This window comes from Ischnura elegans, chromosome 5 (genome assembly GCF_921293095.1).
Source record: "Ischnura elegans chromosome 5, ioIscEleg1.1, whole genome shotgun sequence".
Classification (NCBI taxonomy): Eukaryota; Metazoa; Arthropoda; class Insecta; order Odonata; family Coenagrionidae; genus Ischnura; species Ischnura elegans.
The window spans coordinates 109,085,687-109,104,507 of NC_060250.1; the positions used below are offsets into that span (position 1 = coordinate 109,085,687).

The 18,821-nt window shown below is 39.1% G+C and overlaps 1 long non-coding RNA gene across 1 annotated transcript; it reads left to right on the forward strand.

Moving 5' to 3' along the window:
* Window positions 1-3,104: 3,104 nt before the first annotated feature.
* LOC124159605 lies at window positions 3,105-4,626 on the forward strand. The gene is made up of 2 exons (XR_006864981.1): window positions 3,105-3,184; window positions 4,340-4,626. It is a non-coding gene; the product is annotated as an uncharacterized LOC124159605 (long non-coding RNA).
* Window positions 4,627-18,821: the final 14,195 nt, after the last annotated feature.

The window sequence follows — 18,821 nt, forward strand, 5'->3', positions numbered from 1 at the left end:
GCTCTGCACTCTGGCTATTCTAGGTCTGTTACACCAGGTGTACTCCGCACTGACGCAAGCGTTGCAAGATAGCAATCTCCTCACGTTACTTGGACTCTACTGGCTAATTGTCATACTGGTACTAGATTCTCAGTTTTCCACCCTGGCTTGGATGATAAAGCAGCGCTTCCGCATGGTGAACGACGGGGTACACATCGTGCTGCATTCGGAGTCCACCGACATACGCCTGCCACTAACGGAGTCGCCAATCGGTATAGGAGAAGATGTCAAAGGTTTGGAGACTATGTTCAGCCGGATCGATAAAAGGAACCCTACACTGTCCTCTTACGTCAGAGTTCTAGCGACGCTGAACCTATCGCTCTTCCACTTGGTGAAAAGCTTATGCGACGCATATGGTTCACTTGTAATGGTTCAGACCTGTTCCAACTTGGTGCAGGTCACGTTTCATATATATTATTACATCGAAGAGATGATGGGACTTCTGGAATCAAACGACACAGTTTACATTGTGGGAGACTTGGCAGTGTGGTGCTGTCCCTATATTGTGGGCATCTCAATGATATTGGCTACAAGTCACATAACGACAAAAGAGGTACAAATACAGAGATAGAGGGATAAATCTATGTGCACCTTTCATAGCAATACGGAACTCAATCAAAATTGACGTTGAATTTATAGGAAAATTCTTTGGATAGCGTAAGTAAGTATAGATATGACTGGAAAGGATATTTGAAATTTCCTCAAAATGATTCTTATTGTTTATGTGCTGTTTATGTGCTTGTAAGTTACCCATTCCAACGAAATACGTTTAACAGCGGAAAATTAATCGTTTGTAAAGATTTTTAACGAAGTACCTCGTACAATTACGAAAATTGATGAGAAATTTATTATTCGTGAGCCCAAAAAGACACAATGCCCTCTCAGTTTTCAATTATATCACGCGAAAATTTTTCCCATAGCGTAAAATAATCCCAACTTAAACCTTACGGCCCAATTCTAATTAGATACGAAGAAGTAAGGTATACTAATGTTCTTTTAAATATTGTATAGAAAATATCTCGTTCATATCAGGCTGCTTTTTAAATATTTTTTCTTTTAAATATTGAATAGAAAATATCTCGTTCATATCAGGCTGCTCGATAATTCAGAAACTTTTACATTCCATACACTTGAAGAGAATGAATGTTCTTCACAAACATGAGTAGAAAAGTAAACAAGTAGAAAGACCCCGCTACTAAGTAATAAAGGTCTTCCATTGAGCCTAACTTTCTCCTACACCCTTATCAAAAACTATATGCCAATGAATCCATCTTTCTTTTTCATCTCCCCGCGGAAACTCAACGGGCATCCCAAAAATCACCTCATTGGACCGTAAGGCTGATCAAACAGGGGTCCTTGTGTCGGAGGCTTTACTTAAAGTAAAAGATCATCAGGCAAGGCGAGAGGTGAGTCTTATATGTCATTTATTTACTTTCCATTTTACGCAAATAAATGACCACACCACCCTTACGAAACATTTCTGTTCCCAAAAAAGAACTATCAAAACGTGCTCCTTATGATATTTAATGAGCCTTATTCATAGTACTTTCACTGACCGCCTATTGTAAGTCTAACGCATCTGAAAATGTAATGAAATTTGAATAGTAAGCAAATTCATATCGAGCCTATCGGAGTACACATTCTACGTCAACCACCGCCAAGAGCACAAAGCATGAGTCAAGCCGTGTTTACACGATGCATATATCCATGCAAGTACGTGGCGGAAAAAATGCTCGGATAAATGCAAGAAATTAGAAAAGGATCCATTTCCTCGGCATTCATTCCTGCATTGGCGCTATTTTAGGTATTTACTCGGTTCAACATGCTAGTGAAAGTGTTTACGCATCTACCAGAAGGGATAAATGCATCGTGTAAACACGTCTCAATAGAAGAATATTTCCACGGTTTATGCAATGCGGAATTGGAGAAGACGTGAGTTTCGTCAAAGAAAATTTGCAAATGTGCATTCATAGGCACCCGTCATTACAACTCCCGGGAATTCTTTACATCCACGTATATACTCGGGTATATGCATATTTACATCCGGGTATTTGAGTACATTTCGTTATTCTCTCCCTCCTACAGATACCTGCCAGAAAGAGATTTAACTATTGTACGACAGCAAAAAAGAATATTTTTAATCAGCTATCATTTTACCATACTTTTAGAATGTTCAGAGGAGTCTGATAGACATCAGGTCCGCGTACGTCATTTGTGACAGTTTTTCCAGATCAAAGCAAAATGTTATTTACGATATACAATTCTTTGCTGGCAAAATACATTAATTTGAACAAAACGTTATCTGACCGTAAACAAAGACAGCAAGTTCAAATTGAAATGTTCCCCTCCTGTATGCTATGATCCTTTACGTTTGGTGGATGAACGCCAAGTAAATTATTTTGTGACGAAAATGTACGTATCCTAATTGGAAGAAATAGGAATATTTTTACGCCTAGTGTCCAAATAATTCACAGTTTCAATTGCAATGGAATTGCATGGAAGGCACAGTAATCATGGAATAAAAAAGGTTACAAGGATGTAAAAAAGAAATATTATGTTCCACGGAGTTCAAAAGTATATGGAGCTCATATTTTTTCAAGTAAAAGTGAATTATTATGCCCTGACCTTAGATCGTACCAATTGTCTTCTCTATGAATTGCTGAAGTTTTTTATGCATGGACTTTAAGCTTTCTACTCTGAGAAATTTTAAATGTCATTATAAAGGATGACCAATCAATGGCAGTAACAAATTGAACAGTGAACGGTACACAGTACTCTATTTTTTTCATGGAACTGAGACTGAAACTTTAAACGTAAAACATTTTTCATTAATTCAGCAAAAATTTAAACCATTGAGTTCTTCGGGTTGGACCACTGAGTGGGAATATAAACGCATTTGCAATCAACATAACACACCTTACATCCTATGGGAAACAAAGGCTCTACGGTAGCATATATCATAGTATACCCGCAGTCGGTAAATCCAGGATAACGGAATTTAAATGTGAAAAATGTTTGATAAGCTTTTTAACAAATATTCTTCTTTTCCTCGCAGTTACGGCTATTCTCACATCAACTTCTGCACACCAAGGTTCGCTTCACCGCATGTGGATTCTTCTCTTTAGACTTCAGCCTTCTAACATCAGTGAGTATCACTTACATTTCACACATATTTACCTCACTTCTCCCATTACCTTAAGTAATTCCACTAATAAATAGCTTTGGACGGCCAATGATTCAAATATTAAAGAGGAATACGGAATAATCCGAAGATATGTTTATGAATAATGCAGGCTCTTTTGTTCAACTGATTTCAATGGCAAACTTCTTCGTTTTTCCCAAGTCCTACTAGAATTATGACAGCCAAATGTTGATGAGTTCAGTGAGTGATCGATTCCAAAAAAATTTGTCACAACTTTACTCTTTTCTTTTAGCGTGTTTTCGCGGTAAAATATCCTGACTCATGTACCGAGTAAAGCTCTAAAACAAAAAGGACATTACGACGTTAGGTAAACTTCCAAATTTTAAAACTTCCTCGTTATCGTTCAATTTTACCTGGAATGGATTCCTATCCTTAATATTCAATCCAGAATTAAAATTTTAATATTGAATTGCAGATGACAACGTTGCAGCACCCCGATAGACGCAATAAGAGAATGAAATGAAGCTCTATATATTCTCCAAATAGAATTCTTACGCTCCCATTACCAGAAGTTAAGGTATCAATAAAATCAGAGTTAGACACCAAGGTCATGCACTATCACAAAACAATTTTATCTGAGTAACCAAGACTCTGTATGAGGTATTTCCCGGACATTCGTGTGAACTATTTTTTCTTATCCTATCCCGGCATAATTCACTGCCCAATTATATTTTAATTCCCACGCTACCTATGGTAGAAGAGAATCATCTATTTGAAATTAACGCAGCAAGATAATGTACGGTTCCAACGAATTTTAAAAAGGCAACGCCCATAATAACTGATGTCAAAACTCATTACTATAGTTTTTTACCAAAAGCACTCTTTTTAGCTCATTTGACGACATCAAAATTTACAGGGGCCCCATACAACCCCATTTGCATCCACTTCAACAAGTACTATTATCAACAACAGGAACTGTGCTATACGAGTACTAGGTTCCACTGACAAACATTAACACCTGATAACACCTGATACCAGTATGAGTCATCTAAAAAGTAAGGGAGGAAGTCTTTCTGACAGCGATTTAATCAAAGAACACATGTAATTTCTTTTTCCTAAAGAATTACCTGACACATATTTTGGTTTCTTTCCTTTCAGATGACTGCCGCGGTGGTGACCCACCTAGTAATTCTGGTGCAGTTCCAACTTGCCGGCAAGGACAGTACCTCGACATGCATTTGCCCGCAAGACAACACCACATCAATGTCGACAGAATTAGTAACAACTCCCCTGCCTTGAACACGACAAATTTTGGCAGTATTTATAAATAAATTTGAAGAGCTGAATCACCGGTTGGAACAACAGTCCATTATTATACCACTGACTATTGATTTACTATTTGAACTGAATTTTGCTGTATTTGATAAATTCGTTTATGAATTCTATCCACCAAGAAAATCATTATACACCATTATGAATATGACTGGTCTGATAACTGATCCAAATGATAGGTAGAGAATGGCGTCGTACTATAGGAATGTTCTGTTCCTCTGCATGTTATTCAATAAATACCACAGGTGAGATAGGTTTCCAGGTTTGTGAGGGAGATATACTATACATTCCGTGTTCATAGGGTACGATATTTAACAAAACATGAGAAACCCTGGCAAGGAACCCGATGAAACTGTAAATTTCATGCATTTTTCCAAATGTATCGGATATAAGCGAGGGAAGCAGCCAAAAAATATGCAAATACCACGAGGGTGAATCATATGCATACACAATAGGTATCAATTACTAGTAAAATCTAGCCCTCATTTCGACTGTCGGTACTAGTGCCCTAAAGTTTTATAGAAGCGTGAGAATATCAGAATAGAGAATTTTCTCCTGTGCTACACCACTGTCACGTGAAATTCACGCATGCTATTCTGTTTCGTGGCGATGACCGTGAGAACTGTAAGATATCGGGTTCTCAAGCCGTGTACATCTGTTTGGTGGGACGACAATTTTGAAAGCATCCTGCTTATGTCTTCAAGTCGAAGATGAGACGCCTGGTAGTTCGGAACCTTTTATAGTCCCAGGCTCCCTTCCGCTGGACGCTGATTTGCTAGCACTCTCTTCCTTGCGTCCCTATTGAGTAGTCATTGCCCTCATAGTAGCTATCCGTTTTCAATATTTCCATAGCCTCCCTGATTTGCAAAGGGTAGAAGCGACTCCCTCTTTTCAATACCTTAGTCGCTTCAAAATCAATGTTATATCCTGCCTGTCTCGCTGCATGTTTTTTAATGTCTAACAAGTACGGTTGTTTCTGGTTAATTGCCCACACACGGTCATTAGTCCTGGTGCCCGTTCCTCGGCAGGTGTCTCCAAAGAATGACTTCGCACAAGAGCAAGGCACGTGATATACGCCTTCACTTACCTCTTTTGGGATGTGGTCCTTCGGTTCAGGCACAACGTTTCAGACCTCAGTCACGCAAATAAAATTCGTTGCCACATAATGCCTTCTTAGGATTCCAGATATCCTTTATTTTGCTCCTGTGATGCATGGGATCGTCAGGCATGACATGGTTTCGGCAGACTCTTCCTCCGATGTATGGTATTCTGCGGGAGTCTGTTGGTGTATCCTCTCCACCTTAAAGGCCCAATTGAGGAAAATTCCCGGGTCGTATTAAATCTTTCGTAGTGCTGAGGCTAACTTTTCTGAATCCAATGACTCGGTGTTGCAAACCCTGAAGTCTCGGCGGAGCAGAGTTTACCACCGAGGCCCTCTAGGTGGGATGGTGGTGTGCCTTCGCATTGAGATATCTGCCAGTATGTGCTGCTTTCCTATAGATGGCATTTCCAAGGCTGCCATCACCTTTTTTTCTGACCATGACGTCAAGGAAGAGAAACTTACCTTCTCTCTCCTTTTCCCTTTGAGACAGATGTAGGCGGACGGACGAGTTACCAGTCAAGATGTACCAGGAAATGTCCTGTTCTTCAGCACAGCGTGTTCAGATGATGGTGTCATCCACGTATCTTAGCCATAATTTGGGTTGCTTTTGATAGATGCTGACGGAATCCATCTCGAACTTCTCCGTGAAGAGATTGGCTACTACAATGTAAAAGCTACGATCCCATAGCTGCTCCAACCGACTCTCATTGAAGCCGCCGTTAAACATGACGAAGGAGTTCATAATAGCGTTCTACTAGCTAAGATAACTCATAAAGTACTACTAAGCTGGTGTATTTTCTCTTAATTTTACTGCTTTCGAAACAGCTCTCCCACTTTACCAACATACGAGGCTGGAGTACCCAAAATCTTGCTGTCATCACGCGTTCAACTTCAGGGGCTAGCTTTTTCCTAAGAGCAATTTCAGCTTTAATTTTATCCAGTCCACTAGCTATGCAAGCTCGCAAAAAGCTCTTTGGCCTTCACAAAGTATTCTTGTACAAATTATATTCTTGATTTTACTAAAAAATATTCCTACAGACAGTTTCCCACTTGGAAAATATATTAGTTACCAGAACGTAAGATATTTAACTTTCACTGTAGAGCAGTAAGAGACCTTAAATTCTAATTTATAAGATTCGAAAGAAAGTATGTACAATATATCCGAAGAGCAATCATCAGCCGCAATAATTCGAAATGCGATCGTGCACGTACAATTTCCACATGCCACAAAGAAGAAAGACATATCCTACCATTTCGCAAAGAAAACCGCTGATATCAGGCCAGACCTTGAACCATAACATTGAAATTGCTATTTCATGAGTATAATATTTGGTAAAGTGGTTCATTTTTTCAAATACAGCAAGGCAGTACCAAATTGCAACTGAAATGCTGATTTCCAGTCCTCATTGAGTACTCTCTTGGTATTTGCTTTTCAAATTCTGGATTTAGTGAGTGCATTTGTATTTCTGCGATGATTACTGGAACATTCGACAAGAAATATAGGTATATGGAGTATATGTTATAAAAATATGAAAATGGATGCACAATATACATACAGACCAACATAAAAACTTATTATATCGTATTAATTATTTGTCACACGCCCTTATACATTGTCAGATCATGAATGTTTTATTTGATACCTAGAAATAAGCAATTCTGAGCGATTAGTACCTCTCCCATCAAGTGTTTTCTCTCCAGTCTCCCATCAAGTATTCAGATTTTTTACTAAGTATTATTACAAATAAATGCCGTCTAAATGGGAATGGCCTAAGAGCTTCATCACAAAAATTATGTTCATAAAGACGCCATAAATTTTTCACATGCACTACGTCGGTATGTACAATATTTTTTTCAGCACCTCCTGCGGAGTGTACCTTGGAAAAAAATGTGGACGTAAAAAGCTGTATTTAATTGCGAACCTCCGCAAACATTTTCTACCGGCTGGGTATAAATATCAAAAGGTTCAAGTTATAACAAAGAATAATATTTGCAATCAACAAAAACTCTTGGTGGAGAAACTTCAAGGCCATTTAAAAAAAATCACAAAATCAAAATCCTGGAAACACTTATAGTCTTAGATCTAATCTACTAAATATATTTAGCACCAAATAAACCCGTCGGGGCATCTTTGAAGCGATTTCCATGGTACGAAAGAGAAAACAGCCGGTATAATAAAAATCAGGTGCTACCTGGCTAAATGCAATCAAGCCCCAAGAAGTAAAACCATTTATTAGACGAATATGTCTGAAGACAGGAAATCCTAATGCCAATTTAATTTATATTAAATACATCCCTGCGACTCGTTTTTCGATTGTATTAAGCAATCATCAACGGGTAGGTGTTAACCCGCAGAGGGCTAGGCCAGGGGTCGGCAACCTGTTATAGTATTTGGAGGAAGCGACCGCCAGCTTAGGTAATTTGCGACATGGGGGAAGGGTACGGAAGGAAGGGTTGAGATAAACCTTTCTTCGGCATTAGCCCACTCTTGACGAAGGGCGACAAGAGGACCACGTAGTAACGTCCCATCCGACTGACGGAGTAATGCGCTTAAAATGTCCTCCACTGATGGGGCAGTCACCGAATATTCTCTGCCACCGCCGGGATTTGAACCTGACCCTAAGGGGTGAGAAGCCAATACTCTACCCACCACACCAACCCGATTCCGGTCGACAACCTTTTGATACGGAAGAGCCAAAAGTCACTATGTAAAAAAATTCCCAGTTTTTAAAGAGCTACTAAAGTTTTATATGAAACTTTTATTCATATAAAAAATTTGACGCTTAAAAAATGATTTTGATAGATTGATACAATAGCAACTTCAATTGGAGCGTGGGTGGAGCCATGGGAAAATTTGTTTTAGTTTTGAAAATAAAATAATATAATTATAATTTTTTGCGCATGCAACTGGACATCGAAAGAGCCGCCACATGCGACTCGCGAGTCGTGGGTTCCCGACACCTGGGCTAGGCTATGAGCGACGGATTCGATTTCTGCCCGTCGATTGTGTGTTGACGCCTTGTTACTGATGATTCACGTGTACCCAACAATTTGATCGATGGGCTTTTCTTTTTAATAGGAAAGTCCTCCAAAATCGTTGGCACATTAATGGCTGATGCCGGGTTTCGCTAGTCAGTGGGCCCTTTCCGCTTCTATAGCGGCGAGGGTGTACCCTGTCCCTCCCTTCCAACCCTATCCCAGACGCGTCGTCGGGCTCCTGTCGCAGCGGCGCCTCTTTCCTTTTTCCTTCCCATCCAAACCCCTCTCCGGGAGCGCGGGCGCATAAGTCTCTGACTTGGTTCCCGGCTCCGGTGTGTTGTAACCCTCAGAGGACCCCCCTTGGGTCCTGATTCCCTGATGATTCACGTGTATGTGAAGAGTTGAGTGTACTGATGTCAGTAGTCAGGTGGGGGAAAGTTCTCTAAGTTTCGCGAAAATGGGGCGAAGATTTTGTTTTCACAAACGAAAAATGCAATATTCTCCAGATTTTGACAGTGAATTCATTTCTAGCCTAGAGGAAAACGAGGATAAAACCAACAACACTTGAAGAGGTGTTATTAAGCTACTTTGAAGAAGCCAAAACACTTTCCATCCCGTCGTATAAGATGATAAATACATTGTTTTCAACTAATATCGTCAGCGAAGGTACTGAATTAAAACTTGAAGTGATACAACTTCTATGCAAGTAATACCTAAAGCTGGAGTATTGCAAATGATAAAAGCCTATAATAATGCTAACTGTAATTTGATAAATTCAAGCAGGAAAAAAAGTAAACAACGGGGTACAAAAATTATTGAGATTTATGAAGAAATAAAATACAGTCTCTCTGACATAACAGCGTGTCACAGTCGAATAAAATTATTTTGTTATGACGAAATCGCAAATGACCCAGCCAGCAGAGAAGAAGTTGATTTCATATACGGAACATAATGATAGGATTCGGAACAGTTTTATTTATTTTTTTAGATCAGATTTATTTTTTAGAACCTGTATTTAGAGGATAGAGATCGCCCGCATTGACAACATAGAGAAACAAAAGAGAGTTGATCTCAATTCAAGAAAGGACAGTAAATAAAAGCAAATTTTTTTTCTTCTACTTCTCTACTACTACGAGACGACGACTACGAGACTACGAGTGAACATCTGCCGTCGTTTTAAATTATAAATTTAGTTTTTCCAACAGAGAGGCAGCTGCCATCGTTTCCAATGTATTGTATGATCTTGGAGTCATCATAAAAAGGCAACTTGCTTATAACATATCGAAGCAAGATATGGAAAAAACACACAAGCAATAGTGCAATGACATGGCCAATAGATGAAAGGAACATACGTTTTTGGTAGAAAATATCATGCCATGATTAGAGGAAAGAAATGACAGTTAAATATACCAAGAGCTTGGAAGGTGAAGCATATGCGTGGTGCGTGATCCACGTGTGGTATACGTTGACGTATTCACAACAGCTGGTGGAACAGGAAAAGAGATTTCGGAATGTATACTAGAGTAACTGGAAGATCACTCACTCCTTCAAAACCAGAAATTGGTGAAGATAGACGAGCTCAGCCCAGATTTAGCAGCAAGCGTAAAGCCCCCGTTCACAATAACTAAGCTCGGTAAAAATGGCTCATCGAGACCCAGTTGAAGGTGGAACAGCACATACCCCTGGAATCGGTTTTATAGGACTTTCTACAGTTTTTAAAGCTGACGATAAGCATTTCTATCTTCCTTTCTTTCACCTAGAATCATGAGAAAGTTTAACTCTCCTAAACCAATGGCCACTCTAAGTTGAGTTATGTTGCTATATGCTGTTGTTAACATACTTTCGTTGCAATTCAAAACGCTGAAATCGCTCCATGATCGGTCGAGTTGTCAAAGGCTTTAAGGCCGTCTTACACGGGACTCATTGCGCAATCTGACGTATGTCGGAAGACGCAGTCAAAATTGCGTCGTGTAAAGCGGTGGATTGCTAGAACGCGTGCGAGAATGCATGTATGCGAGATGGCAAAATAGCCTATTATAATTCTGAGATCGTATTCCTGCAATTTAAACATTTTTTTAAAACAGTCTTTATACTCACATTGTCGGAGTAGGTGATCCCTTCATACATACCACCTCATTCCCGCTTCAAGGGTTTTTCTGTGGGCGTATCCAAAGGATATCCACCAGGAACCCATCGATCAGTAGTCAAGTAATCTACCCACTACACCATCACTATTACCACCTAGAAGATAAATTCAATTATCTTAATTAACAGGAGTAAATGCGTTTTCATAGGAAGTCATTATATTTTAATTGAAAACATTTCACTGCCTGTGTCAACAAAAGGTCTTTACAAGGTCAACAAAAACACACAACATTTAATAAATTATCTGCTAAAGTAAGCTCTTATTTTGGTGACGACAGTTTTACGTTTTTTCAAATTTCCAATGTCTTTTCAAATATGCTCGCTATAGGGCACCGGGATTTTGATCTCTGATTACCCGAGTAGCGAGCAGCCGGTTAGGCGTCGCCCACAGGAAAAGGAAACCAAAATTGGAAATCGGTGGAAGACAATAATTTTTCCTTGAAACTGATCTTGCCAAAGTCACATTCGTTAATGAGGCTAAAAAATAGTAAAATTAATTCGATACAAACATTATATCATCATCAACTGCTTTTCTGCCTTTCAGGTCCCAAACACCAAAGTCGTCTCCAAACACTCCTTGTGAGGTATTTGGAGGCGGCGACCGACAACTGAGGTCATTTGCGCCATGAGGAATGGGTAGGTATGGAAGGGTGGAGAAAAACCCGGAGTTGGCATTAGATTTCTCTTAAGGAAAAGCGTCAAGGGGACCACGGCTTAACGTCCCATCCTACGGACGGAGTGCTGCACTTGAAATGTCCTACACACAACATTCAAGCAGGGATCGGGAAGTCTAAAAATTCTCCGCCACAGCCGGGATTTGAACCCGAGCCTGCGGGGTGGGAAGCCAACACTCTAGTCATCACACCAACCCCATCCCCCACATGACTGCTGAAAAGATGGTGAACTAGGAGTAGAGGGTTAACTAGGACGACTGTGGTAGTGGAAGCATAGCGATTTTGTATATGACATGGACGTCTCCAATTTCGCTAAGCAGTGGGACAATGACCATTATAGCACCTTTAATCCCGTAGTACAATACTGTTCGACAATGACTACAGGATCTATTGGATAGCTATGAGAATATATTACATCAATATGCATTAGTGCCATGCTGTCCACTCCTAAAAACATCTCCCCGAAGCCGCAAGTGGTATAAACCCATCCCATACGCCGTTACAGTTGACACTCCCTCCAGGCTTCCCGTCTTTGCTTTCCCAGCCCAAGGGACGTATTCCGAGAATATACAAATTGTGAATAATTCACGCTTATGGAAAGCAGCTGTGGGAAAACAAAGGAATAAGCTGTTAAAATATTGCCAAATAAAAATGTCATTTTCAAGTCACCAAGTCGATTTCTTAAAAGAAGAAACGTTTACGAGATAATTTTGCGAAAAAAAAACGAAATAGTTTTTGTCTCCATTATTGTCTCACTCCAAAGAATTACAATGCAACACAGGGTCATCTACGAACATTACAAATGTCGTACTTCAACTATAACAAATAAGTAAATAACTATAGCAAGAGTGATAAGTATACTCAGTCACACCCCACACGTCGATGAGAAAATATTATCTAAATAGGAGAATCAGAGCCCTTTTCAAAAAAGAATTTACTATGATGAAAGAACACATTGGCAGTTCATTGCATAAGTTTTCTAAATATGGGATTAAATACATCATTTTGTATCCTCACCCTGTTGAGCACTGTTGTGTAATACTGGTTTTCGATATCTCCTTTTTAATATTTGTCGCGATGGCGTTGAGCACAAATTCAATACGAAGCGCATCAAACCTGAACGTGAGGATACGTATTCAGTCAAACTGAATGCATGGTGATCGATACGAAGGATAAATTTCCCACATTCACTCCATAGAAAACTTAGCTCGACCGATGAGAACGGATAACTTCTCGGAACTCCCCAACAGAATAAAACATGGTCTTGAAGCACATTGCCACGCAGAGCATTTACCACAGTATCATGCCTCTACTGGTCGTGGGAAGGTTTTTCGGATATGGAAATATTCCAGCGAAAATTAGCAAGTCGGCGAACAGCGTGCCTCGCTACCACTTTTACTACAGCATTTTTATTATAGTGTCAGGGGTTTTGTTATCGATCGCTATAATACCAATTAACATAGATAGGTCCATGCGTATGGTAAAACACCGAACTCAGAAGTTGGTGCAAGTCATTATTGGGATTGTACCCATGATCAATTCCTCAACTGTCAGCATAGGAGGGCTATCCCTCTTTACATTTGACCGTGATAAGATCCACGCCTTATTAGCTGAAATAGAACGCATAAACTACATCTTAAAAGGTTATCGAATATCTTTGAGACGTAAAGTTCTTCTGTACTTGATCATGACTGCACTTGTGACCACGGCTTTCATCACCATTCAGGTCATGAATAGAGGAATAGGAGTGAAATTATTTTATTCCTTGACTATCTGGATGATAGGAACTTTCTATTATTTGATAATCGCTACAATGCTTCTACTTATTCGTCATCAATTTGGACTCTTAAATCAACAGTTGGAGAGATTAATGGCTATACAGGGCACGGAATCGGACTATACTTCAAGCAAATTGAATACCATGGAAGAAAGCCAGAGTGTCATCAGTGATGCGAGGGAAATCATACTTCCGTCACTGGAACGGCTATCGGCTGCTCATCTTCGCCTAACAGAGATATGCTCCCAGTGGAACAGGGAGTTCGGATTCATAAACACCATCACGATAATCAATACATTCGTAGAGATTGTGTTGTATGTTTATACGTTGATTAGGATTCACCTGAAATTATTTTCCAACAACGACACATTATCTATGATGATCAGAGGTGTAACCTGGGCATCCTTACCAGCAATCCGGTTCGTTGTCGTTGTCATCAGTTGTTCATCAACAGCTATTGTGGTAAGGCATTAACTTCTACACTAACTTATAATTTTTTTAGCCGGAAATTATCCTATCTAGTTCACTGAACACATTTACATTCAGTAATAACTGCGAAGGTAAAAAAGAATAATTACTTTCAACATTCATCACAATAAGAACGATAATCATGCATTAATTTTTATGATAGTGTATTCCATATTGCGATTATAACCACTAAATGGAGTCGACGCAATCCGTTAAACCAGGTTTATGCTGTTCATGTTTGACAATGTAGAGTCAGATGAAAACTAGGTTGCTCCTGAATGCACAGAGCTTCAACGATAGGATGGGAAAGTGGCTGCAGTGGAGAACTCAGCAACGGAGACGGAACGCTTCAGATTGAGTCAGGCATAGACTTCGAATTGCATCAAATCCCAAAGAAAAATTGGCACTTTAATCCATACCCCCGTAGGTGTTCATTAAAATTAGTCAACGATACTAAGATTGGTTTGACGCAGCTCTCCATTCCTCTCTCCTATTCGCTAACCTTTTCATAGCGACATATTTCTTCTCTTTAGCATCCTTTATAACCTATCCTACGTAACTCATTCAAGGCCGTCTCTTTCCCTTCTTCCCTTCCACCTGTCATTCTATGATTGTTTCCATCAGGCTATCATGTCTCATAATGAGGCCAACTAAAGTATCCCGTCTTCTTAAGGTTTTTAGAAGACTTCTCTTTTCTCCCACTCTACTCTGCACTTTCTCATTACTTGCACGGTCGATCCATTTTACCTTCATCAATCTTCGGTAGCAACACATTCCGAATGCTTCCACTCGTGACTTCTTTGCTGCTGTCAACGTTCAAGCCTCGCCTCCATAGAGAAACGTGCTCCATATGTAGAAGCTGATGAATTGTTTCCTTACTTCTATGCTTGTATAATCAGTTGTAAGAAGATTCTTCTTTTTGTAGAAAACCCTCTTCGCCTGCGCTAATCTACTGACTATTTCTCTCTTACTTCGTCCATCGTTCGTAATTCGGCTTCCTAAGTAAGAGAACTCTCACTTTTTCAATCCTATCCTTTCCTAGGTTAATTTTTGTCCAAGCCTCCCCTCTTTTGCTGCACAATAATATTTTACTCTTCTTTTTCTTGATTTTCAGTTTATATCTGGCCATGAGATGGTACTTCTCCAAAATAGACTCTCCCGTGCCAAAAACCGACGTCAGCGCAGGAGCCACTGAGTTTTTAACTGACTATTGGTAATCGCATCGGTGCGGTGGTTGCTCTAGACAACGCATTTCCTCGTTATTTTGTCCGTTGAAGATACGATATGGGTTTTTGTTGCACACCAAAATGTTTCAACAAGACCAGCAAAGATTTTCTTTCTGAAAACAAATTTTCTTCGGCAAAATAATTACCATGATGCTACAATTATTACGATTACTCGTACTTTCCTCCACTGGCTTCTTCCCGCGCAATCACCTAAAATGCAGAAAATTTCATTTTTCGTAATTTCATTTATTTGCCGAAAAGATTCAATGAGGACCATGAACCGTAAATAGCCGAAATGGATACCCCCCCCATTGTGAAAGCTTATGCGACGACCCAAATACATGAAGTAGGTCTGAGAGTGCCATACCGAGGACTCTTGTTTCAAAGATTAATTTGAAGTCGAAGTAATCCCAGTCATCCCAAAGGCATCCCGGTAATTATCATCTCCACGGTTTCTCTTTCGTGGCCATTCAAATGAGACCTTATTTCTCGGAGGTATGGAATCTCAGATTTTGCCACCCATTGTATTACAGTAACACGGCACCAAAAGCTCTCTTCCATTTTTTTCATGTTATAAATATCAGCCATTCCCTCAGATCTTGGACCATCATTAATTTAGATAACTTGCTTTTCAGAGGAGATATTCCGTTGTATAGAATAATTACATTCATTGGACATAATTTTATGTTTCTAGCCATATGAGAAAATTCCACGGGCTCAGATAAAAGCTCATTACGTCTAGTATTAACGATAATTCCCTCATTTCCAAGCATTTCCCGCGGAAAAGCTGGCTTAAAAATTCCTCTCTTTTGCAATGAGACGCAATCAGCTCTTCTTAATCAATACTACCAGCATTAGAGGGAAAATAAGTTTAATGAAAACATAACTAATGAAATGCCATTCATTCCCGACCAGGCAGAAGATACACGGAAAATTGTCATACAATCTTTAATAAAGACATCTGACGAAGAAATACAAGACAAGGTGAGTGCTAAGAATTAATGCACTGATAATAAAATGTGCAAGGTTAATTTCTCATCACTGAATACTGCTTATTCTCTGGCAGCGCAATAATTGAAATAAGTGGAAATTAGGCGGAGCTAGACGCACATAGACTTCGTTTAGGTTTAAATTTAAAAAGGGAGCGAAATGAGAAAGGAGAAAGATATGCAGATTTGTGAGAAAAAAATAATCTTATTCTATGCCACAGTATCACGACGAATCCGAAAAAAAGGGTAAATTACTTTGCACTCAACGCGATAGTTTAAAGCAATGTCTTTTCCACCAGAAAAAAATAATCATTTCGCTCAAAAATAAAAGCCATCGGCCCAGGATCATAACTAGGGGGCGGGGGGTGGCAAGCCAAGTTGTGACATTATAGCATAGAAAAGGTGAATGAAACCAACATTTTAAGAAAATTATAACAGCGCTTTATTATTTTATGAAATTATTTCCTTGAAAAAATAGTTTTATTTTAGTTACCTATCTTATTGTACTAATAAATATCATTGTACGTGAGCTTAAAGAAAATTTGTTGAATACTTTCGTTTCAATTAAGTACTGATTTTGCTTATAGACTTTTGCGATTTTTACTTCTAGAGGGGGGGAAGCTGCCCCCCTTGCCCCTCACTGGGTACGCCCATGCATCGGCCCATTCGTTTAGAAATTTTATGAGGGGATGGTAGTTTCTGCCTCCATTCTTGACGGGGGTGCCTCATTTTTCCACTTCTGTCTCGGAGAAATCTGCAACACCGGAGAACATTTGCTGACGCTAATGCCCAAACAGTTTATATTTCGACATAACATTTAGTTTGAGAGTTTCTTGCTTCACCCCATGATGACTATGAGGGGCACCACAACAAAATCGCTATAACACTTACATATTGATTTTCAATGGCAATGTTTACCTAGACTAATGCTTGTTTTCCAAAAAATGTGGTCATTCTGGTTGAAAAAATACTTCTAAATTTTGTTAACTTTCGAAAAAGCATCGTTAGTTTAAAGATAGAAATCTGTCCGAAGGTACTCATCAGTTTGTGAAAAAATCACATCTCTAATATCTTTAAGATTCGGCTAGATTTTCCGGATATTGAAATTTTTTCCAAGAAAAAAGTGACTAAACCACACACCCCATTCTTTGTATGTTCAAGGGAAAAATTACCCAATGAATATACAAAGAAAGCAATTGCCAATGAAGCGCTTCAAGTAATTACCAATTCAATATAAATTTTGGAATAAATTGTTTCATTAAATGAAAAAGAATTAAAAATCAGAAAAGTATGCTCAGGAATGCGGAGAGTCGCAAGCTTCTTCCTAATATTCCTATATTTTACAATGAAAACCATGCAATCTCAGTAGTATTTATTCATATTAACATTCATTGCAGCTTAAAGACTTCTCTGCACAACTAGTACATACAAGAGTAACATTCTCAGCATGTGGACTATTCACTCTGAATATCGCTCTTCTTAAATCGGTAAGTAAGTAAAAAAAGGAGCCGAGGTCAGTGAACGCAAACAAAACTTCTTTATTGCGATTAATGAGCCTCCAAGCATCTAAGCAATTTTATCGTTTATGAATGATTGAATGTAAGCGAGTGACAAAATTACTCTGACCCTAAAATTTCTTTTACAGATGCTAGCAGCCATTGTAGCTTACCTCGTCATTTTCACCCAGTTCCACCAATCGGCCTAATATTAACTAAGCGCCAGCGCTAATATTTTTGGGCGGCTGCGTAGCGACACACTTGAAAAAAATGTTATGAATGGAAAAGATTCAGAGACCTCAACACGGAGTTCTTCCCAAGAGTCTCCAATATATTCATCAAGACATTTTGAACTAAATTTTAACCCTCTGATAGACGCTATTAATCTGCGAGATGGTGTAACTGACAACAGAAGTCTGACAATATTTAGCCTGACTGAGAAATATTTTATATTTGTAAATGGTACCTAGTTGAGTGTCAAATAAGCGGCCTGATAATGCTTTCAAGAAGTTGCAAATTTATAAAATATGTTATATGTCCCATTTTTGTAATATAAAAAAGCAATGATATTTGGAAATATTGTATGAAAAAATATACAAGAGTATAAATGAAAAGTTTACTTTTATTTGTTATCTCCTAAGCCTATACAAAAATTGCATTAATCTGACCGATAGATTGCGGCCGAACGTGGTAAGATTTGCATTGCGTCTCTTAGATGGTTAATTGTGTTTTGAGTGGAATATTTTTTATTATTATTAACCCACAGCCTCGCATATAGTGGCAATTTTACAGCTACCACAGTAAGAAAACTGGAACAACTGAAACAATTGTAAAGTGTAGGTAAATAAAAAATTCGCAATTAATGACACAACCTGGAAAAGCTTATTCGGCGGATGCAGAAATTTTAAGTCATTGGGATTCATTGCAATTATGATGTACAAGACTACATCACTCGATGACTTCACTGTAACTGTTTCCAACGATCAACTTCAGTCGAGAAACCAAGAAAAGCTCGAAGATTGTGTATTGAATATTTTTATAAACAAACAACTGTAACATTTCACTGTCAGTCATGGTTGAGCTTCCACGCGAGACAGACGTGGGCTGGTGCTTCGCTCGAGACAGGCAGGTGCCTCAGTGATGTGTTCAGTTGCGTCCAGAGTATAAGTGCATTCAATTACGAGGATAACTTCCTACTCAATTTAGAAGCTCGAGTTACTAATATTAAGTGGAAACCGCAGTTTAAAATGGCTAATTGCAGTGTATGTAATGTGAATGTTCTTAAGCGCCAGCTAAGGATTACCTGCAGTGAATGTCAAACTCAGTGTCACGCTACTTGTGTTCACTTGTCCAAAGAGGATATCGAGTATATTGGCGCTGAAAAGCAAAGTTGGCGTTGTCCTACCTGTGCTGCGGAAAAACGTAAGAGCATGTCAGTAGTTCCACTGGCGG